Genomic DNA, 10,802 nt, shown 5'->3' with positions numbered 1-10,802 from the left:
TTGAACCCTTTGTGTCTCTCTGGCAAGATGTTCTGCTCCTGAATCAGCTGGGTGGGTCTTGCCTCTAACCTCTTTGCAGGGAGTTCTGCTGAAGGTTTCCATGCTGGGCCTGCACTCTGGGTCTGTTCAGGATCGCGAGGCCCTGGTGTCTCACTCACTCTGCCAGGTCTGTGCTCTGGGTCTATTCAGGATCCCATGGGCCCGGTGTCTCACTCACTCGCCTGGCCTGCGCTCTGGGTCTTTTCAGGATCCCGCGGCCCCGGTGTCGCACTCACTCGTTGGGCCTGCGCTTTGCATCTACTCAGGATCCCGTGGCCCCGGTCGTCTCCAACTTGTTGTTTTCTATTTCAGAAAGAACTCTATATTTTTATTTTATGATAATTCTTGTGAATTTTTTATTGTAAGTATCAGAGCTACTCTAGGAAGACTCTGTTCTTCAAGGATATCTTTGATTTGTCAGAGATTCTCCATTTGTGTCTGTCCTGAAACCCTGCCTTCTCAATTAACTGAGAGTGGGATGTTGGTTTTCATTTGGCATTGTCCTCTATCTTTCAGTGTAAGGCTTTGGTGAGGTGATGGGGCAATAGCCGATCACTTCTCACAGTTATTACCCAAGGGAGAACAAGTGATTAAGGCAGACATGACATCCTAGCTATAGTGGTATAATTAGCATTAACAATAACATCAAGCAAAATTTAGACATTGAAAACTTTGGAAACTAATAGGTTTGTATTTAGACCATAGGAGCATAGATTATAGTTATATAATCAAATACACTATAAATTCTGAGTTTGCATACAAAGTGTTTTCCCTTGTTAGAGTAGATTTAGCCTGCGTGCCTCTTCCCAGTTGCCAGGTTCCAGGTGTTTCCCTTCCCTTTGTGTAGCCTGGTGGTGTTGGCATTTGGATTCCTCTGGCCAAACTACCTACCCAGATTTCTGCACATGTCCAAGCTAGTCCCTCCATGCTGGTCCCTTCATGTCTTTAGTCATTTAAAGGTTACTACTCACCAGAGAAGTGATTAAGATATCAAGAAAATAGGTGGATTAACATATTTTAATATATTTAATATTTCAATATGACATTTTATAATTTACATGAGAAATACCAACTTCATTTCATACTGGGGAAAGAAAAATTCTGTAGACCAGATTCTAAAAGGAAGGCATCTGTCATACAGAAAGTCTTACTCATCCTGGTGTTATGTGAGTTTGACCTAGCAGCCTCTGGATTTGCCACACTCTCTGTCTAAGTAGAAGATGCCTTAACCCCAAATGTATGTCTTAAAAAATTTTTAAAAATAATAATAATTGTCATTTCATCCCTTCAGGCAACTCATCAGCATTTGACATAGTATTCTGTTGAAGAATTATTTTGTTTCATCTAGATAAAAAAAATACATGGACCTTTCCATTTTTCCTTTTTTAACCACTAAACAGTGAAAACTGATGATACAGGAAGTCAGAGGCAAGCAGAAGGGTAGCTGAGCTCTCAGAGACAATTTGTAGAAAGAAAGAAAGGTTCCATCAAAAATTTTATTGTCTTTATTCTAAAAAGAGATTACAGGCTTTCTGTATATTTGTTTTCCAGCATTTAACTGCAAGTGAGGCAATTATTTTAGGCAAAACAATTTCCAGTGGAAGTCTTTAACATCTTGATGCAAAACAGGAATCTCTCACTGTTGCCTTATGGCTTTGATTTCAGCTGTGTCAGCTGAGAGGATTCTGATTCTGAATATAAAAAATTTGACTCATCACAAGTTTGACACATGCTGCTTGGAAGAACCAAAGGAGCCTCCAAGTCTCATTCAGAGCCGCAGCCTGGCAGTGATTTTCATTTTTGTTTTCTAAGTTGTTTTCCTTTCACCCTTTTTTGCTGAGCTGAAACCAAAAACTGCTTCTGAGCAGAGCTGAACATTGCAGCAGATGTATGCCACATAAACACACAAAAACATACAGAGAGCCCTGGAGAATATAGGCTAACATTTCCCACAGAAATCTGTCAATTACATAAAAATCAAAGCATAAAACAAGAAATAAATATTACTTTGATTTTGCCAATCACTCTGGGAAAAGTCACTTTACCTTTCAAGTTATCACTACTCTAACTCATGGAAAAGTAAGAAATAAAATCCATGAGTAAAATATTGTAGGATGATACAAAAAGAATCAACAGGGAATTTTAAAAGGAGTCACTTTCCCTTTCCTAATCCCCAAACAGACACTAGGGCTCTTCTCCTTTCTGAATTTATAAATTACTGAGATGGATTTTTAGTTTAAACTCTTCCTATAAGGCCCAGGCAAATAGCTCAATGGATTAAAGTGCCTGCAAGCAGAAGCAGGTGCAGCGGCTGGGGGTTTGATCCCTGGGCCTGCCATGCCACTTCTGCCCCTGGGGTATGCTCAAACAGCAATTGAAACTGGGTGTGGTGGCACACACCAGTAATCCCAGCTCTTGGGAGGCTGTAAACAAGTGAATCACTATGAGTCTGATCTAGGTAGTGAGACTGTACATCCTGTAAACACTATCATAAATTCATTAAAAAAACTTTTTAAAAAATGAGAACCCCCCCAAAAAAAATAAAAGATCCAATCAAAAATTATCTGGAAAAATTAGTAAATGCATCCCAAAAGAAGTTCAAATGGACAGTAAGTGTGTGAGGAAATGTTTTCTATATCCCTGGCCTTAAAGAAATTTAAGTTAAAACAAAATAGATTCAATTTTACCCCTGAAAATCTAGCCATCTTGAAGAAATCAGATACTAAATATTGGAGAGGCTGCTGGGGAAAGGAGCCCTTCTACACCGTAAATGGGTAGGTAAACTAGTACAAGTATGGGAATCTGCATTATTTTATACTGTGTAGTTATTTTAAAAAATATTTGGTTGTGGGTATTATGCACACAATTATCATAAATAAATAACTGCATTCATATTATGAATAATGAATAGATCTTTAGAATTTAAAAAAAATTGAAAAATACTCTATCTCAAAAATCAGCACAGGAAATTTTCTATGAATTACAAGTAGTTCCTTAGGCTCTAGTGTAAATGTTAAGATATATAAACTTGAAGAGGTTTTCTTTGACTCTTTCAAGTTAAGTATAATTCTAAATAAATTAGCTTGCTCCATGATGCTATTTTCATCATACTTGGAACATGATCGCTTAAAAATATCTAATATGTTTCCATGCTTGAGCACATATTTCAATCTAGTTTTTTGTTGTTATGAGTCAATTTGCTTTCTCAGAAAACTTCAAGTATTGTGGCAACCAACTCATAAATGTCTCAAAAATACATGAAACAAAAGTAAAATATGGAAGGGTTTTTATTCTTTGTTTGCCAGTTTCAGGAACAACAACAACAAAATTGCCCCCTAAAACATAAAAACCCTTGCACCTTGGTTTGCTCATTAGCAAAACAGCAAACAAACAAAAAACAGGTGCCCTGCAATATGTCCTGGAAGAAGACTCTAATGTAGAAATTAAAGCAATAAAATCTGACAATCATTTTTTACCACAAAATTCTTTGTTCCATTTCCTATTTGCTTCTAGCCCAAGATCCAGGTTTTAGCAAAACTTTTTTGCAAAGTGAATTTGCAAGGAGGAGACCACAACCTATGTCATACACAATTACCCATACTGTGTTTTCCACATCATTTGTCTAGATTTGTGTTCCCCTAACAAGAAAAATTGTTAGGACCTTCATGTAAAACAAGTGGTAGTATATGACAAGTTTCTGAAACAAAACCTCCACCATAAAATGAACATTAGTTGAACTCTTTTTATTATTAGAAGATCAAAAATCTCCTCAGGTTTTCTCTCTTTGCTATTTCCTGTGAAATAGCTATCATCCACAATGACTGACCAATTTTAACAACTCTCTCCTTTCCACAAAGAATGCTCAGTTTGTGGAGTAGAAATTGAAAAAGAAAACCAAAGACTCAAAAAATTTTATCTTGATATTTTAAATGAGAACTTAGACTACTCAGCATGTCAAGATACTCAGGTTCTATTAATTTCAATAATTTTCTGCAAGTAATAAGAGGTAAAAAATACAGGCATATTATCTTTAGAAAAATGATATAAAAGCAAGTTTAATGCATAATACCATAGTTAAAGTACAACTTAAGATAGATAGTTCTTGCATTGGTATTATTACAGTACATTAAAGAACTTGTTTGCATATTTTTACCTCACATGAAGTGTTCCTTCTAATTTCTTCTCAGGTTAATTTTTTTGTTGTTATTGTTGTTGAGACAACATGAAAGAATTATTGGATACATATGTTTTTTGAGGGGGTGGGAACTGGGGATTGAACTCAAGACCTTGTGCTTGCCAGACACTTGTGCCACTGAACTATCTCTCCAGACTTGGTACATTGCTTTTATTTATGCATAGTGTATATTAAAGGCATAATTAAGACTGGTTCATATTGAAATATTCTATTAACAAAAGGGGCTAATACAAGTAAATTGCTACTATAATCACTGTTCCTCCTTCTCCCTTACAGACAGAGAAGTTACTCTCCATGTTTTCTTTAATCTGTTCTGTCCAATTTCTTCTCTATCATTACCAAATTGAAAACATTGAGTCATTTTTATAAGCATTGTTCAAGTAATTGTCTTCTTTGTAGAAGATTGTGCTTCGTTATAAACAATAAATAAAATCAACTATATGAATATCATAATCAGAAAGATGAAATAATTTAGATTGCTCTAAATTGATAATCAAATTGATATACTTGATACTCAGTAGATAAAGTCTGACTGATCCAAATAATGGTTATAAGAATTTTTAAATGAGTATGTTGTTGGCTGGGCCCTAAAATTTTCTGAAATTACTTTCTGCCTTTATTTGTAATGTAAATATTCATTTCAGAAATTTGCCATTATTTTAAATGTTTAAAAATATTAGTCAATAGCCACACCATCCAAGAAATATAATCAAGGTAATCATATGGTCATGGTCATCATCAACTTCATTGTCACCATCTGAGTACTAAACACATTAACAATTGATAGCTTCTATTTAATCTGCCAATATCTTGAAGGTTATTCTCTATCATTATTTATATAATACTTCCAAAATTTTGTAGTTGTTTTATACATTTGGTGACTCTCAGAAAATTAATACATCTGGCTTAGTTAATTATTTATATTATCTTAACTTACATTACAGTGACTTTGTAATATATAGTAAGTACGATATATTATATATATAAACAATAGTCCACAAATGATTCTGGTGTTTTTAAATTGAATTCTGTATTCATTCAATGTTAACTGAACTTTTTTCTTTCGACTACTTGGGTAGATATTAATCATTTATTTTCCCCAATGAAAATCATTTATTTTGGTGATTTAAACTTTTGGATGAGGTGTGTGTGTGTTTGTGTGTTTGTGTGTGTGTGTGTGTTCATTTAAGTAGCTTAAAACTTGAAATTCAAATTGTACAGACATATTTCTATTAGTTCCTAAAACTCCAATTTTTCCAAATTTATAAAATAGTTGCATTAGTTGGCATTTCTAAAAACCATAAAAAGATATTAGATTTGCAGGACTCATATTGAGGAAACTCAAAATGGAAAGAAACCTAAGAAGGGGAGCAAAGCTGGGCTGAATCCTGGGACATGAAAGGGAAAGACGAATTATTGAGCAAAGCTCTTTGAAGAAAATTTTGGTCAGGACAGATGTGTTGTCATTCCAATGTCTTCGGAAGAATTCCAAAAATGTCACAGACCCAGACTTGCCTTCCTATCCCTGTGTTTCCTAGTTGCTGAAGACTGCTTATAAGAAGGAGGATTTCCAAGGTAATAGGGAAGTGGACTCTTTTGCAGGTGAGGTAGTACATCAATGGTGGGCCTTGGAGAATAAGACCTAAGACATACTTTCATGGTCACCACAGTCTACCCTTCTTTATCCACCTCATTTTGAACTGCACCTTTTACAAGTGGCTTCTGTTACTTAGGGAAACTGTACAAAACAGAAGTCAGTGCAGTAAACTAGGGTCTCCACTACCCAGTTAATTTTAGGACTATCCTAGTATTGATCAACTTTCTCCTAAATTATTGTTCTGACTTTGCCTTATGCTTAGAACAAAGATTTCTAAGCAGGTACCTGTCAACAGCAGGAAGCTCAGCAGGACTTTGGAAAGCATCTCTCATGCAGTAGCATTTCTGGCAAAGAACCTCCAAGCCAGTAGAACCCAGTAGTGTGGATGTCTTACTGGATCATGAAAGCTATAGGAATTAATGCTGCTGCAGCTCTGCTCATTGATTCTTACACATTTGCATTGTTTCTTTTGAGACACAAGACATCACAAAGGCTTTTCTAATAGGTCTACCATCACTAAAGAGAATCCCCTTCCCAACTGTTCAGGACCATTCCTCTAAAGCTGGTACTGTTTATGTGTCTTTTAAAAATACTTCAGCCTTCTGTGGGCCAGCTGTTCATGGATGTCATGATGTATGAAACTGAAAATGAATGCTTTGGTCATGAGTTCTTGCTCATACTTTTTCTTCTGGTCAGACCTCATGTTGTGAGGGGCATTTTAAAGGTAGTAATGCTGGGCTGGCGAGATAGCTCAGCAGGCTAAAGTACCTACTTAGGAAGCTTAGGCAAGTGCAGGGATCATGGTTCGATCCCTGGTATCACAAGGCATGCCAGCCTGGCCTCCATTGTGGGCTGAGTGAGCCAGAATCTGAGTGTAGTGGTGCACACCTGTAATCCCAGTGCTGGGGAGGCTGAAAGCAGGAGGATCACCACAAGTTCGAGCTGCATAGTGAGACCCTATAACAGCCAAATACATTTAAAAAGAAGTAGAAGTGCTTAGTTACAGAGATGCAGGGGAACACTCCTACACAAGTAAACATATACATGTGAATCACTTAGCAACTGTAGTTAATTTGCATTGTTTGAATGCTTTAAGAATTAGCTTTTCCTTGGTTGAAATTTAGAAAATGTATCAGCATGTTTATGAAATTTGAAAATAACAAATAAAAATGTGAAGTAATAAGAATTAGCTTTGACTTTACAAATAAATTTATTTGTCCTCCATCAAGAAAACATTTTCTAGTCTAGTTCTTGAATCACCAGTTTTGGTTTTTATTCATATCATGTGTGTTAGTATACATTTGAGAATTTTAATCAACTTTCATTTCCTCCTGAATTATATCAATTAATATTTATATCAGTAAATATGGAAATAATATCTTTCTCTCTCTTTGCATAGATAGATAGAAATAGGCAATATATATGTTTATATAGTTAAATTTTATTAGCATTTTGTATGGTACATCATCATGATTAGTTTTTTTTTTCAAAGTTTTATTGATAAACAGCAATGAGACAGTTTCAACTCAAATCGGAAGTATAGTTTCAACAAATAATACACTGCATATATTCTTCTTAGTGGTTAATTGCTGTACAAGATGCAGACTTGTGATCCTATTTACAAACACCATTAGAACAAATCATTCTATTCATTAAGAGAATGCAACTATATACATCATGATTAGTTTTTGTAACTTATGTTATGCAGCACATTCTTAATATTTCAAAGAAAGTGTATTTTCCCAAATTAGCAAGATTATCACAATATTTGCCACTGCCTGCCTTTTTAGTAATAGAAGTAAATACGGGAAAGATTTCCAACTTCTGAGTGGTGCATGTCTTTATCAAACAAGAACAATTTAAATTTGAATTTCTAGCAACTTTCTCTTTGGGCTGTCAGCAAACTCAGAAGTCCACATTATTTTTCCTTTATTTTTTAAATTTTTGTTAGAAAGATCTCTTTGGGGGTCAGGGAGGTAGCTCAGTAGAATAAGAGCTTCACGAGGGCCTGAGTTCAATCCCTGTTTCCACAGAAAAAAAAGAAAAGAAGAAGAAAGAAAGAAAGAAAGAAAGAAAGAAAGAAAGAAAGAAAGAAAGAAAGAAAGAAGAAAGAAGAAAGAAAGAAAGAAAGAAAGAAAGAAAGAAAGAAAGATCGCTTAAAAATCACATAGAATACATTGTTAATTTTTTGACAATTTACAGTATTAATAGCAAAATCCCAAGTATAGCATGTATGCTTTTCCTAATACCTATATTCAGAAATAGTAGTGAGAAGCTGATGCTTCTGTTCCTTTGTATATCTATGAAGACCTCAGAATGAATTCTTCAAATCTTTACCTTTTTCTATTGCCAAAGCATTTAAAATATGACTGTGGCTTGGAGCATTTGCATCTTTTGTGATGAGTATTTTTTAAAATTTTATTTTAAAAAGAACAAAAGCACAAAGGCAAAAACAAAGCAACAAAAGCAATAAAAACAATACAGTATTTCAAAACAAGGTAATAGGAAATTAACAAGAGTTGTTATATTACATGATATTATCCTCACAGTAGTTCCTCAGATCTCCAGACACAGGCATGCAAGATCAGTCAAATCATTAAGCACTAGTTGTCCTTTCAACAAAACAATAGAAAGCAGTAACCCCCGTTATAATGTGTATACATATATATTTTTTTTCTCCTGCTTTCTTCTACTTTACCCACCCCACCTATTCCTTCCTTAAAAAAGATAATAATTAACATTGCTTCTGCATATTTCTTGTTTTAATTGTATTTAATCATTTATATAGTTGTGGCTAGGCTATAATACTGTGTTAAAATTTGTATTTCATTGAAATTTTAAATTCCATATATGCAGTCTTCAATGTCATGAAATATGATAATTTTATATCATATTGAGAATTTTAATTACAGTGTTAAGTAATTTTCTTTAAGCCAATAGATTCAGTAAACAAAGTAATTGTTTCAAGGAATTACTATTACTGCAATCATTTTATATCTTGGTGTACTTAAGTGATTAGGTCATTGAATAAATAAACGTATATTGACCAATGAGTTTCAAAGTAAAACATTTTGGAAATAGTTTGTCTATCTTTTACAGCATTGGCAATATGTATTAAGAAGTAATGTAATGCCATCTACTTGTTACTTTGGAAAATGACTTGGAGAAATCTTTCCTCAAAATGAATAATAGAAGGTAATATATGCAAGTAGCATGATCATTACCTGATATTGCAAAAATTTAATACAAGTAAAAATAATTTGTTTTTGCTTAACATTTTTCTCACATTTTGGCTAGTCTACCACATCTAATATTATATATATATAAAAATGTGTAAGGCCCTTTGTCATTACAAGACTGTTTCAATCTTTTACGATTTCTAAAGTTTTATCCCAGAATATGTGAGCGTTTTGCTTAAGGATGGATACCACAGGCTGAAATCTTCAAATTCAGACTATTTACAAATATCTGTACAGGTTCATTCTTTTGTATTTTACTGGACAATGTTCAAGTATAAATTTTTAATGAAAAATTTTACAAATCAAGATATAATTTAAGAAAAACATCCACAGGTTTCATTCAAGTTGACCTAACATTTTTCTTTTATTTAGTCTCAGAATTGAGCAAGACAAATAGCCTTCTGAAGTTAAAAAAACTGTATGTTCTACATGTACTGTTGACTTTTAAATGAATAATATCTTTCTCATGAGAAAAACCTGTAGAGAAATTTGAAAATATAATTGCAACAACTCTGTTGCAGTATCAGTTGCTTCAAATTTAAACCTCTGATTACATTTATAAACTACTTTCTAGTTTTATGTATATTATAAGGATTAAAAGAACATGTAAAGTAATACATATTACATAAGAGAAAAAAAAGAAATAACACTTTGCCCCATATTCATGTGCAGCTTTATTACCTAAAATGTGACTAATAATGAGTGGCAATCTTTCCTTCAGAGGAGATATGGCAGTTTTAGAGAGACACATGGCTGAACTTTGTTGTATATAAGACTGAACTTCTCCCACCTTCTGTGAATAATTATTGTTCAGTAATCGTTCACATATTGTGTGTGGCCTTTTAACAAGTTCTGCAGCCAGTAGGTTTAAGGTTACCATCCTGATATTATTATGCAGAAAATAAAGATTAAGTTTCCAAAATTAATAAATGACATACTCAAAATCTAATCCTATTTACTGTTTTTGAAGCCATAATATACAACAAGAAAGGGCAACACTTGGAGCCTTAATTTTCAGTGTAGTCAGGAATAAATGAATAAAAGTTCTAATTGTTTTAAAGTTCTAGGTCTGTGTCATTATACCTAAAAAACTCCCTGATTAAAAAAAGAGGTAAAATCGTTGTGGAGATTGACTCTTTGAAAACAGAAATCTTTACTGAAAAAGCAACCTGGATACAAAGAACCTAATGTGAATAGCTATTCAAGATAACAAGTGTTGGAGAGACTGCAGGGGAAAAAGGAAGCCTTTTCTACTGTTGAGTGAAAGCTGGTACAATCATTGAATTTTGTGCCTCAAATCTGTAGTTTGAAGATAGTATGATACAATACAGCAAGCATTGTTAAATTCCTATTACTTTGTTTAGTGAAATCTATTGTTTCCATTGCTGTTTTTTTTCAGGAAAACATCTTTAGGTTTATTTCTGTATATTTAAATTTTAAAATTTTACCTTCAGGAAGTTGCTTGGGGATCAAATACTTAGACATGTGGAAAACTGCAAAAATAATTTAACTGACACATTTTTAACAATAATAATAAGAAAGGACTTGCGTAGCCTTAAATTTCCATCCAAACTCATAATATTCCATCCCCAACTCAGTACAATATTTCGTCTTTGTATAAAGAACTTGCCCATGTCCTACCTCCATGTTTTTTTCCATTTATTTTCCTCTCTGATTTGGGGGGAGATGAAGCCTGAGTTCCAGTAAGCTGAATGGCCCGAGTTAGTATGTT

Source organism: Octodon degus, unplaced genomic scaffold, assembly GCF_000260255.1.
Source record: "Octodon degus isolate 3935 unplaced genomic scaffold, OctDeg1.0 scaffold00055, whole genome shotgun sequence".
NCBI classification, from domain to species: domain Eukaryota; kingdom Metazoa; phylum Chordata; class Mammalia; order Rodentia; family Octodontidae; genus Octodon; species Octodon degus.
Note: the sequence above shows the minus strand (reverse complement) of the source record.